Source organism: Malus domestica, chromosome 06 (assembly GCF_042453785.1).
Source record: "Malus domestica chromosome 06, GDT2T_hap1".
NCBI classification, from domain to species: Eukaryota; Viridiplantae; Streptophyta; class Magnoliopsida; order Rosales; family Rosaceae; genus Malus; species Malus domestica.
In genome coordinates, this window is record NC_091666.1 from 12,984,188 (window position 1) to 12,994,864 (window position 10,677).

Sequence of the window (10,677 nt, forward strand, 5' to 3'; positions counted from 1 at the left end):
GGAGGTTAATGAGCTAAAGAAGCAAATGGGACAAATGGCCGAGTTTTTGGGACAATTCCGTGAAAATGGTAAGTTACCAAGCACTACGGTGGTCAATCCCAAGGGTGGTTTCGAATCTGCAAAGGCTATCACACTACGAAGTGGAAAAGAAGTGAGAAACAAAGAAGATGAGAAGATGCAAATCGAAGAAGAGGAGCAATCCTACCCCACGGCAAGGGTAGCATCACCCATGTCGCAGCCACCTAAGACATCCCATCCGTCCACCTCAGGTAAGAATGTCCCAAATGTTGTGATTTCGAACACTAATCTGCCCAATGTTCCTTTCCCTCGTAGATTTGCACAATCGAAGAAGGAAGAAAGCGAAAAGGACATTTTGGATACCTTTCGAAAAGTCCAAGTAAACATTCCTTTACTGGATGCTATTAAGCAAGTGCCCAGGTAAATTCGTTTTGGTTCCTTTGCTTTGTTTTGGTGTTTTAACTTTTAATTTTACATTCTTTGAGTCTAATCTAGTGTTCTAAACTTTGTTTTTACGTTTCTAATTCAGTTTTTCAAGTGATTAGTACCCCTACTTAATCCCCGGTTAGAACGATCCCTACTTACATCGTTACTACAATTGTCACAAATAGGGTTTAATTCATAGGTGTTTTCTATCTTATATTTCAATGTCTAATTCATGTAATCTTTGTTTTGCTTTAAGGATGATTGGCTAAATTCGTTTTGGCGAAGGGTGTATTCGAAACCATGTTTATTTATGTGAAATAAGTTGATTACTTCCAGTTATCGTTTCCTAAGTCGTGAATACAATTTGCTTAACCGTTGGATTTATAACTTATTCTTGTATGTTGATTGAGAGTGCACGCTTAATTTGCATGCTTGAATTTGGTGCTAGGATATAAGTTTGTCTCACCTAATCATTATGAATTTATATTCGCAAGTAGTGAAGATCGCTAGTCACGATCGTGTTAAGTAGATTCCTGGCAAGAGTATCATGCTTTTCATAGTTACGAATGCCTTGTCGATGCTTATGATTTCCAAGGAACGTAATGATTCTAACTTGTATCTTTATCATGCTGTTCATATAGAGAACTTGTTAGGAATAATTTGTTTGCGATGCATAATCATCCAATTCAATGATTCTAGGGAAATCTGAAAGTTAATTTAAGCGGACCTAATTAACTTGGAGTGTCGAGGTTCATAACTTATTGAATTGATAACTGGAAATCGATTTACGTTGCATAAATTTCATGTGTGGAGAAGAACCCCTTAGCCATTCCATCACCCATTGATTCATCACATTTAGTTTACAATCTGTTTTAAATTACAATCTGGCCATTTAGTTATTTTCGTCCAAATCAAATCCCACCTTATTTCTTTGAGTCATTTTACTTAGAACTTGTCTTAGAATATGTTTTTAGGTATTTTAGATCATTAGGAAACCAAAATTCGTCCAAATCTTGTCTTAGTTGCTGTTTGAGTCAATTAACTTGTTTTAGTCAGTTTGGGCAGATTTGAGTGTTTCAAATCTGTTTTGAATCTTAGTAGTCTAATTAGAGTCTTTAAGTTTAGTTTTTGTGTTTCTAAGTTGATTTGTATTAGATTAGCACCCCTAGTTAATCCCCGGTTAGAACGATCCCTACTTACATCATTACTACAATTGTCACAGATAGGGTTTAATTTGTATGTCAAGTTAATTTTCACACCATGGAGCGTTCTAGGTGTTTTCTTTCTTTGGATTTTAATTTCTAAATTTATGTATCTTTGCTTTGCGAGTATGAGGAACTAAACCCCCCTTGGCTAGGGGGGGATTCGAAACCATGTTTATGCTTGCTATATGATTTGATTACTTCTAATTGCGTTTCATAAGTTGTGAATTCAATTTACTTATCTACAAGAATTAAAACTGATTTGTGTATGTTGGTTGAGGGTCGACACTTAATTTGCATGCATGAATTTGATGCTAGGATATAAGGAAATTTCACCTAATCGTTATGGACTTATATTCATAAGTAGTAAAGGTTGATGATCTCAATCGCGTTAAGTAAATTCTTGGCATAAGTTTCACGCAATCATAGTAACAAGTGCTTCGTCAATGCTTATGGTTTTCATAGAACTTAATGATTCTTGCTTGTATCTCTATTATGCAATCATGTAGGGGACTTGTGGGGAATACTTTGGGTTGTCGTATGCAATCATCCAATTCAATAACGTTAGGAAAATCTGAAGGTTAATTTAAGCGGACCTAATTAACTTGGGGCATTGAGAATTCATGGGTTATTGAAAAGCAATTGGAAATCGTTTTGAATGCAAGTATAACATGTGTGGAGATGAACCCCTTAGCTAGCTTTCTATCCATTCAATTCAATCAAATTCGTTTTAAAATCTGTTTTGATTTACAAGTTTATGTTTTGTTTTCAATTTCGTAAAAACCAAATCCCCCTTTGTTTTCAAGTGTCAAATTAGTTAGAGAGTGTGTTAGTTTGTGTTTTTAAGTGTTTTGAGTCAAGTTAAAACTTATTTTCGTCAAAATCTTGTTTAGAGTTCAAAACTGCCCCGAAAGTGGTTTTAAGGCAGTTTTGAGTGTTTTTGTGTTATTTTGAGTCTTTTGGTTTGTTTTGGTGTTTTAAGTTATAATTTTACATTCTTTGAGTCTAGTTTAGTGTTTTAAACTTGTTTTTACGTATTTGAGTTAGTTTTCAAGTGATTTTGCAATCCCTCCTAATCCCCGGCCTAGAACGATCCCTACTTACATACTTACTACAATTGATAAAAAGAGGGTTAATTTGAGTGCTAGTTAATTTTCACATCACATTTGCCTTCTTCCTTCTTTGTTTTTGGCGTCCAGGCCCTAAACCTTATAATGAGGAGATTTGGAACTTGTATCCACTTTGATTTTCTTCTTTTTTTTTTATAACTTTTATGTTTAGAAACAACTTCCACAAAGGTGCCCTCGGTACACGCCACAATCTTGATCTATCACTCAATTTACCTTTAGCTTTCATCAAATTGGTATTCCCCAAACTATAAGGTATGGCTTGTACTGAACTAGAATGGGTAGATTATGGTGTGGGTGATGAAAGAATTAGGCTAAAGTGTATCGCTGCAACAAGGGTGAATGGAGCACACAAAGGGATAGGATTTAAGCCTTTTGGTAGTTAAAACATGCATAGCCTAACATCATCTCATTGAGCTCATTCATGAATGATACTAAACACATGGTATCTGCAAAGTAGAGTATTTCTTAGCATCCAAACAAAATAGAAGTAATGAGATCATTTAAAGTGAAATTGAAAGAAAAAATAGGAATAGAAACACTTTAAACCCTCTCAAAGAAGCAACCGGTTTGAATACGTTGAGGGACAAGCTCATTCTCGGCATTAGCTACCACCGTCACTCCGGACTTCTTTGGCACGCATTGAACGGGCGAAACCCACTTACTATCCGAGATTGGATAGATAACCCCACAATCTAGAAGCTTTATGATCTCCTTTTTCACTACTTCCATCATCGGAGGGTTAAGACGGCGTTGAGCCTCTCTAGTTGGTTTGGCCCCCTCCTCAAGAAATATGTGATGCATACAAGTTGTAGGGCTTATACCTTTAATATCGGCCAATGTCCAACCTAGGGCAGATTTGAACTCCTTCAAAACTCGAAGCAATTTCTCCTCCTCTTGTGCCGTGAGGGAGGAGGAAATGATGGCAGGTAGTGTGTCATTTTCTCCCAAGAAAATGTACTTCAAATGGCTCGGCAAAGGCTTGAGTTCAAGGATAGTTGCCTGAATTATGGATGGAAGCAATTTGTTAGTCGAAATGGGAATGGTCTCACGGTTAGTATACTTACCATCAAGCTTAGGTGAGGACTCAAGGGCAGCCACAACTTCAAGTAATTCCTCACTAGGGGGCACGGCATGGGGGGGCACGGCATGGGATGATTCATGTATGCCGTGGGTATGCATGCAATCTGCCCCCTTTGTTTTGAGTTCCATACCTCGTGTAATGACTTTTTCAAGCGCATCGTCATTTAAATCGTCGAGATATCCCTGCGCCAAAGAGTCAATTATATCAATAGAAAAGCATGAATGGTCCTCACTAGGGTATTTAATGGAATCAGAAAGATTAAAATTAACAACTTCCCCATCGAATTCCATGGATAAAGTTCCACTATACACATCAATCTTCGTTCGAGCCGTCTTCATGAATGGCCTTCCAAGTAGAATGGGCAGCGAAGGAGCATGGTCCGATTCATCCATCTCGAGGACATAGAAATCCGCAGGGAAAACTAAATGATTAACCTGCACAAGAACATCTTCCAAAACTCCCTTTGGATAGGCGTTAGATCTATCGGCCAATTGTATTATTACCCCATCATTTTTCAATGCTCCTAAGTTCATAGATGCATAAATGGAATATGGCATAACATTTATAGAAGCACCTAAATCAAGCATGGCAGATTCAAATCTAGTGTTCCCAATGACACAAGGAATGCTAAAGCTACCTGGATCTTTGCATTTTGGAGGTAGTTTGCGTTGCAAGATGGCGGACACATTCTCACCTACCTTTACCACTTCTTTAGTCGACATCCTCTTCCTAGTGGTACACAACTCTTTCAAGAACTTAGCATACCTTGGAACTTGCTTGATTGCATCTAACAACGGTATGTTAACTTGAACTTTCCGAAAGGTTTCAAGGATATCCTTTTCTGCCTCTTCTTTCTTCGTTTGCATGAACCTACTAGGAAAAGGCACAATTGAAGGGAAAACATTAGTATGAACCGAATTTGACACATTCTTACCTTTGTGGGACAAATTGGGCAGATTTGGGACATTAGGAGCTTGCGGCATAGGTGGAACCACCTTTGCCGTGGGCAACCTTGCTTCCTCCTCTTCCAATTGCAAAAGTTCATCCTCATTATGACCTGTTTTTGATGTAGGACCTGCCCCAACTTCCTTACCACTTCTTAGGGTGATTGCTTTGGCACTTTCGAACCCTCCCTTCGGATTTGGAATGGTGGAACTAGGGAGTTGTCCGGGATCTCGAAACTTACCTACAAACTCGGCAATCTGCCCAATTTGTTTCTCAAGTTGATCCACCCTCTTATCTTGGTTTTGCATAGCCTTAGCTTGATCTTCCTGCCCATTAGACAACTTAGTTAGTATCTTAAGAAGTGCATCATTGTCAAGAGACGTACCTGAGGCACTTGGGCCGGATTGGGCTTGATTTTGGGGTGGGCCGTAGGTTTTGGGAAAGAATCCCGGGGGTTGTTGCCTAAAGCCTCCTTGGTTCTGAGGTTGCTGGGAATCCCTCCACTTGAAATTTGGGTGGTCTCGCCACCCCGGATTATATGTGTTGGAGTATGGATCATGTCTTGACTGATTTTGGCTTTGAAACCCAATGGCATTCGCACTCTCCCATCCGCCATTCTCGATGAGTTGAGGACATTTTTCGGAGACATGTCCTTGGATAGAACATACGCCACATATCACAGGTCCTTGCATCTTCATTCCCTCGGCCATCTGCGAAACAATAGAAGTAAGATTAGCCAATTGTGAATGAAGATCGGAAGTTGCACTTACCTCATGTACTTGGTGCCGTGGGGGTCCTCTTTGGCCTACACCCTCGTACTGTTGAGCGTTCAACGCTCTATTAGCAATCAAGACCTTGGCAGCCATGGGTGTTTTGTCCACCAATGCTCCCCCCGCCGAAGCATCAAGCATTTGACGTTCTAGAGGTAGGAGACCCTCGTAGAAGTATTGCAAAAGCAACTCCTCCTTCATCTGATGCTGTGGACAAGAAGCAACAAGTGATTTAAATCGTTCATAATATGTAGGGAAAGACTCACCTTCTTCTTGCTGAATTCCGCTTATCTTTTTGCGTAGGAGGATGATGCGAGAAGTTGGAAAGAACTTCTCCAAGAACGCTCTCTTCATACTCTCCCAAGAAGTGACAGTGCCGGGAGCTAACTCATATAACCAATCCTTAGCTTTATCCATCAAAGAGAATGGAAAAGCCTTCATCTTCAAGATATTTCCGTCAACATTGACGGGAGTCATACTGGAGCAAACTACTTCAAATTCTTTCAAATGTTTGTTAGGATCTTCCATGGACAAGCCATGGTATTTAGGTATGATGAAGCAAACTTGACTTTAATTCAAACTCATCCGTCTTACTTTGGGCAGCCATGGGGTATTGAATGCACAAGGGTGCGGCATTATCCAAACCTGAGGCGGAAAGCTCCTTGAGTGTACGATTGTCCATGGCCATGCCTTGGACATCTTCAAATATCCCTGCCGTGGCTGATTCCTCCTCTTCTTGTACGTTTTCTTCAAGGTCAGATTCGGAATTGGGTGGTTGGTGTTCTTGCTGGTTTCTAGCTCTTCTTAACTTCCTCTCAAAATCGTCGTCAAAATCCAAGATGTTCGTACGAATCGGTTGAGAGCTTCTAGTCATACATTAGTACCTAAGAAACAAGAAACAAAATTAGGTCAGAAACAAAGTGAAATAAAAGAAACAAAAACAATCCAAGGGATTAGCAAAATTGCTAATCCCCGGCAACGGCGCCAAAAATTTGATGCGAAATAGATAAGCACTCAAATTAAACCCTCTTTTTGTCAAATTGTAGCAAAGATGTAAGTAGGGATTGTTCTAGACCGGGGATTAGGAGGGATTGCTAAACGCTTGGAAACTGACTTAAACACCCAAAAACAAAGTTAAAAACACTAAACTAGACTCAAAGAATGCAAAACTAAAAGTTAGAACACTTAAACAAACCTAAAAACCAAAACAGCAACTAGAAGGCTCAAAACAGCCTAAAAACCACTTTCTGGGCAGTTTTGAGCACCTACACTAATTTGGACGAAATTTGATGAAAACTTGAATCAAAATACTTAGAAACACAAATCAAAACACTTTCTAACTAATCTAAGACTTCAAATTAAAGGGGGATTTTGTTTTGACGAAAAACATAAGCATTGACGAAGCATTTGTTACTATGAATTGCATGAAACTTATGCTAAGAATTCATTCAACGCGATCGTTTTCAAGCGATCTTCACTACTTGTGATTATAAGATTGTAACTATTAGGTGAAACTCCCTCATAATCTAGCATCATATTCATGCATGAAAACTAAGCGTGCACTCTCAATCAACATACACAAATAAGTTATCAATCAAATAGATGAACGAATTGAATCCATAACTTATGAAATAACAACTGAATGTAATCGAATCAAATTGCAAGCATGTACATGGTTTCGAATCACCCCCCAACTAAGGGGGTTTAGTTCCTCATACTCACAACACAAAGTTTATTGAATTGAAACATCGAAGACATAAGAAAGATTACACCTAAAATGCCAAAGAATTCCACTTTGAATTCTGCACAGCAAGCTCCTCTTTCTTCTTCTCCTTGCTGCGGCAGAGAGGGTTTAGGGGATTTTTGGGTAGTTTTGGATGATTTTGGACGAGGGAGAATGGTGGAAAAATGTCTAGGATGGGTGTAGGGCACGACTAGGAAGGTTTGGGGTCAGAAAATATGGAGTTGGGTGAAGGTTGGGCTCGGCAAAGGTGAGGGACAGGTTCTGGCGTGAATGGAGTTTTCTGGATGTGTTTTTGGGTTTTGAAAGGTAGATAGGATAGTATGGTGGTGCGGCAAGGTGTGGGAATGGTTTATGGAGGTGGAGAATGGTGTATGGATGTGTGGAATGGTGCTGGAATGGATGGAAGCTGCGGCAAAAGGTGGGAAAAGTTGCTGGAATGGGTGGTGGCTGCGGCAAGGAGAGGATTAGGGTGATGGTGATTTTCTGATTTGTGTAGAGGGAATGATGTGCGGCAAAGAGGTAAAACATAAATATATATGCACTTCAAAACCCTACAAATCAGATTAGGGTTTCTAGAAACCCAAATCCACCAGAAAAATAAGTTAAACAATCAGAAATTTGGTGAGAAAAAGGGCCTAGGGTGCGGCAAGGAGTGGGCTAGGGTTACTAATCTGATTTTTGCATGTGAACAAGGCCTAGGTGCGGCATAGGTCCAAGAAGTGAAGATGGGTCATCCAAAAGCCCAAAGCCAAGAATAGAAACTCACGAAAATGGAAACCTCCAAGAATAGAAACTTCCAACTTTAGAAACTTTAGTTGCCAATTCCGATTTAGGAAAGATCAACCCAAAATGGAAACTTTTAGGCTTAGCTTTCCTACTTCGAGTAGGAAACCTCAAATCTTCAACTCTTCAATTCCATCCCAACCTTGTGTTCCAAGCATGTCTGATGTGAAAATTATGTTGACACTCAAATTAACCCTGTTTTTATCAATTGTAGCAAAGTATGTAAGTAGGGATCGTTCTAAACCGGGGATTAGGAGGGATTGCAAAATCACTTGAAAACTGACTCAAATACGTAAAAACAAGTTTAAAACACTAAACTAGACTCAAAGAATGCAAAACTAAACTTTAAAACACCAAAACAAACCAAAAGACTCAAAACAGCCCAAAAACACTCAAAACTGCCTTAAAACCTCAATCTGGGCAGTTTTGAACACTAGACACAAACTTGGACGAAAATTGGTTTTAACTTGACCTAAGACACTTAAAAACACAAACTAAAGTGATGTCTAACTATTATGACTCAACTAAGAAAAGGGGGATTGATTTTGGACGAATTTAACTTTGAAAACAGAAACTTTGACAAAAACGTTTTGATGAAAATTAAGATGGTGAAAGGCTAGTTAGAAGGTTCCTTCTCCACACATGAAACATATGCATACGACTCGATTTCCAATTACTTTTTCAATAAACCATGAATGACAATGCCCCAAATTAACTAGATTGACCAATTAATTCTCAGATTTCCCTAGATTCATTGAATTGAATGGGATACGCATTACAACCAAATTATTCTTATCAAGGACCCTAACTATGGAATACGCATGATAGAGACACATATCAAAGATCATTACGTTCAATGGAAATCATAAGCATTGACGAGGCATTCATAACTATGGGATACGCATGTTACTCTTGCCTAGGAATTACTTAACACAATCGTGACTAGCGACTTTTACTACTTATGAATATAAGTTAATAACGATTAGGTGAAATTCCCTTATACTCTAGCATCAAATTCATGCATGCGAACTAAGTATGCATCCTTAATTAACACACAAGAACAAGTTATCAATCAAATAGAAAAGTAAACCACATCCACGATTCATGAAATCATAATTGGAAGAAATCAAGTCATATAAAACATATGATCATGGCTTTGAATTCCCCTCTAACTATAAAGAAATTAGTTCCTCATGTTCGCAAATAAACAAAGATAAATAAATTTAAACATTGAAACAAAGATAGAAAACACCTAGAAACGCTCCGACAATCCAACGTCTTGAATGGTATACACGGCTCCAAGTTGTCTTCCTTCTTCTCCTTGCAAACTCACGGCACAATGAGGGATGATTGGTGAATGGTGTAGTGAAAATCTAGTAGAGGGTGGTGAATGAAAGGGTGCGGCAAGGCCTTGTATTTATAGGCTTAAAATCCCCTCTCTTAGGTAGCCAAGGACAAGGTTTTAAAGGCCTAATCTGCATAGGATAATAACATACAATCCTATAAGGAAAACAAGTCAAAAACCCAAAGGGATTGGGAGATAAGGTGCAGCACAAAGAGTGTGAAAAGATAAGGTTTCTAGAAACCAAAATCCCAAAGGAAATAGGTGAAAACTCACGGCAAGAAGGATGGTTTCTAGAAGGAAATACAAGGCAGATTTTTAGGCTTCTAGAAAGGTTCCTAGGCGCCATTTTTGTAGGATAAGATTAGGGTTTCTAGAAATCTGATTTTAAGCATCCTAATCTAGTTAGAAACCCTCCTAAGTGGCTGAAATGTGGATAGTTTAAGATTAGGATAAGATAGGATAGGATAAGTTTTGTTTGGATAAGATAAGCTAAGATAAGGTTATGGATAATGTTTTGGATAAGATCCTTCTCTTGAGCTGATTCATTGGCTTTAATTCTTCTTCTTCATGTAGGAAACCTTGCTTGAGTAGGAAACTTCATTCATCTAGGAATCCATCTTCAATTAGGACTCCTACATTGATTAGGAATCCTTCTTCAATTTGGAATTCTTCGTTTAAGCCCTTTCCTTCTTCAACTAGGAAACTTTGTATCTTCAATTCTTCAACTTTGAAACGCCTTCCTAGCTTCATCAATTCCTCAAATTCGTCCATCCCTTGTGCTTCATGTGCATGAACTTCATTCTAGCCCAATTTTGCTCCAAATTGCATCCTTTTGCTCACTTTGTCTCTAAAACCTGAAAACACATGAAAATAGCTTAAAAGACTAACTTAACTAAGAAAACATAACATAAATGCATAAGAACTAGCTAACTAAGGCGCATAAATATGCTCCTATCAAATTCCCCCACACTTAGCTTTTGCTAGTCCTCGAGCAAAACGAAGAAACAAAACGAAACGAAACAAAATACTCAACACATAACTTAAACCTTCCAACGTTTGTCTCAGGGATTCCCAATGTACATGACATATTAAAAATCATCATTCCCATAGATTTTAGTCATCTTCACACTTAAGCACATACGTAATCATAGTCACTACATACTAGTTCACATATAACCAATTAAAACATGATTTTGAATGTAGTAACATGCCTTAGAGAATTTGCTCAATTCC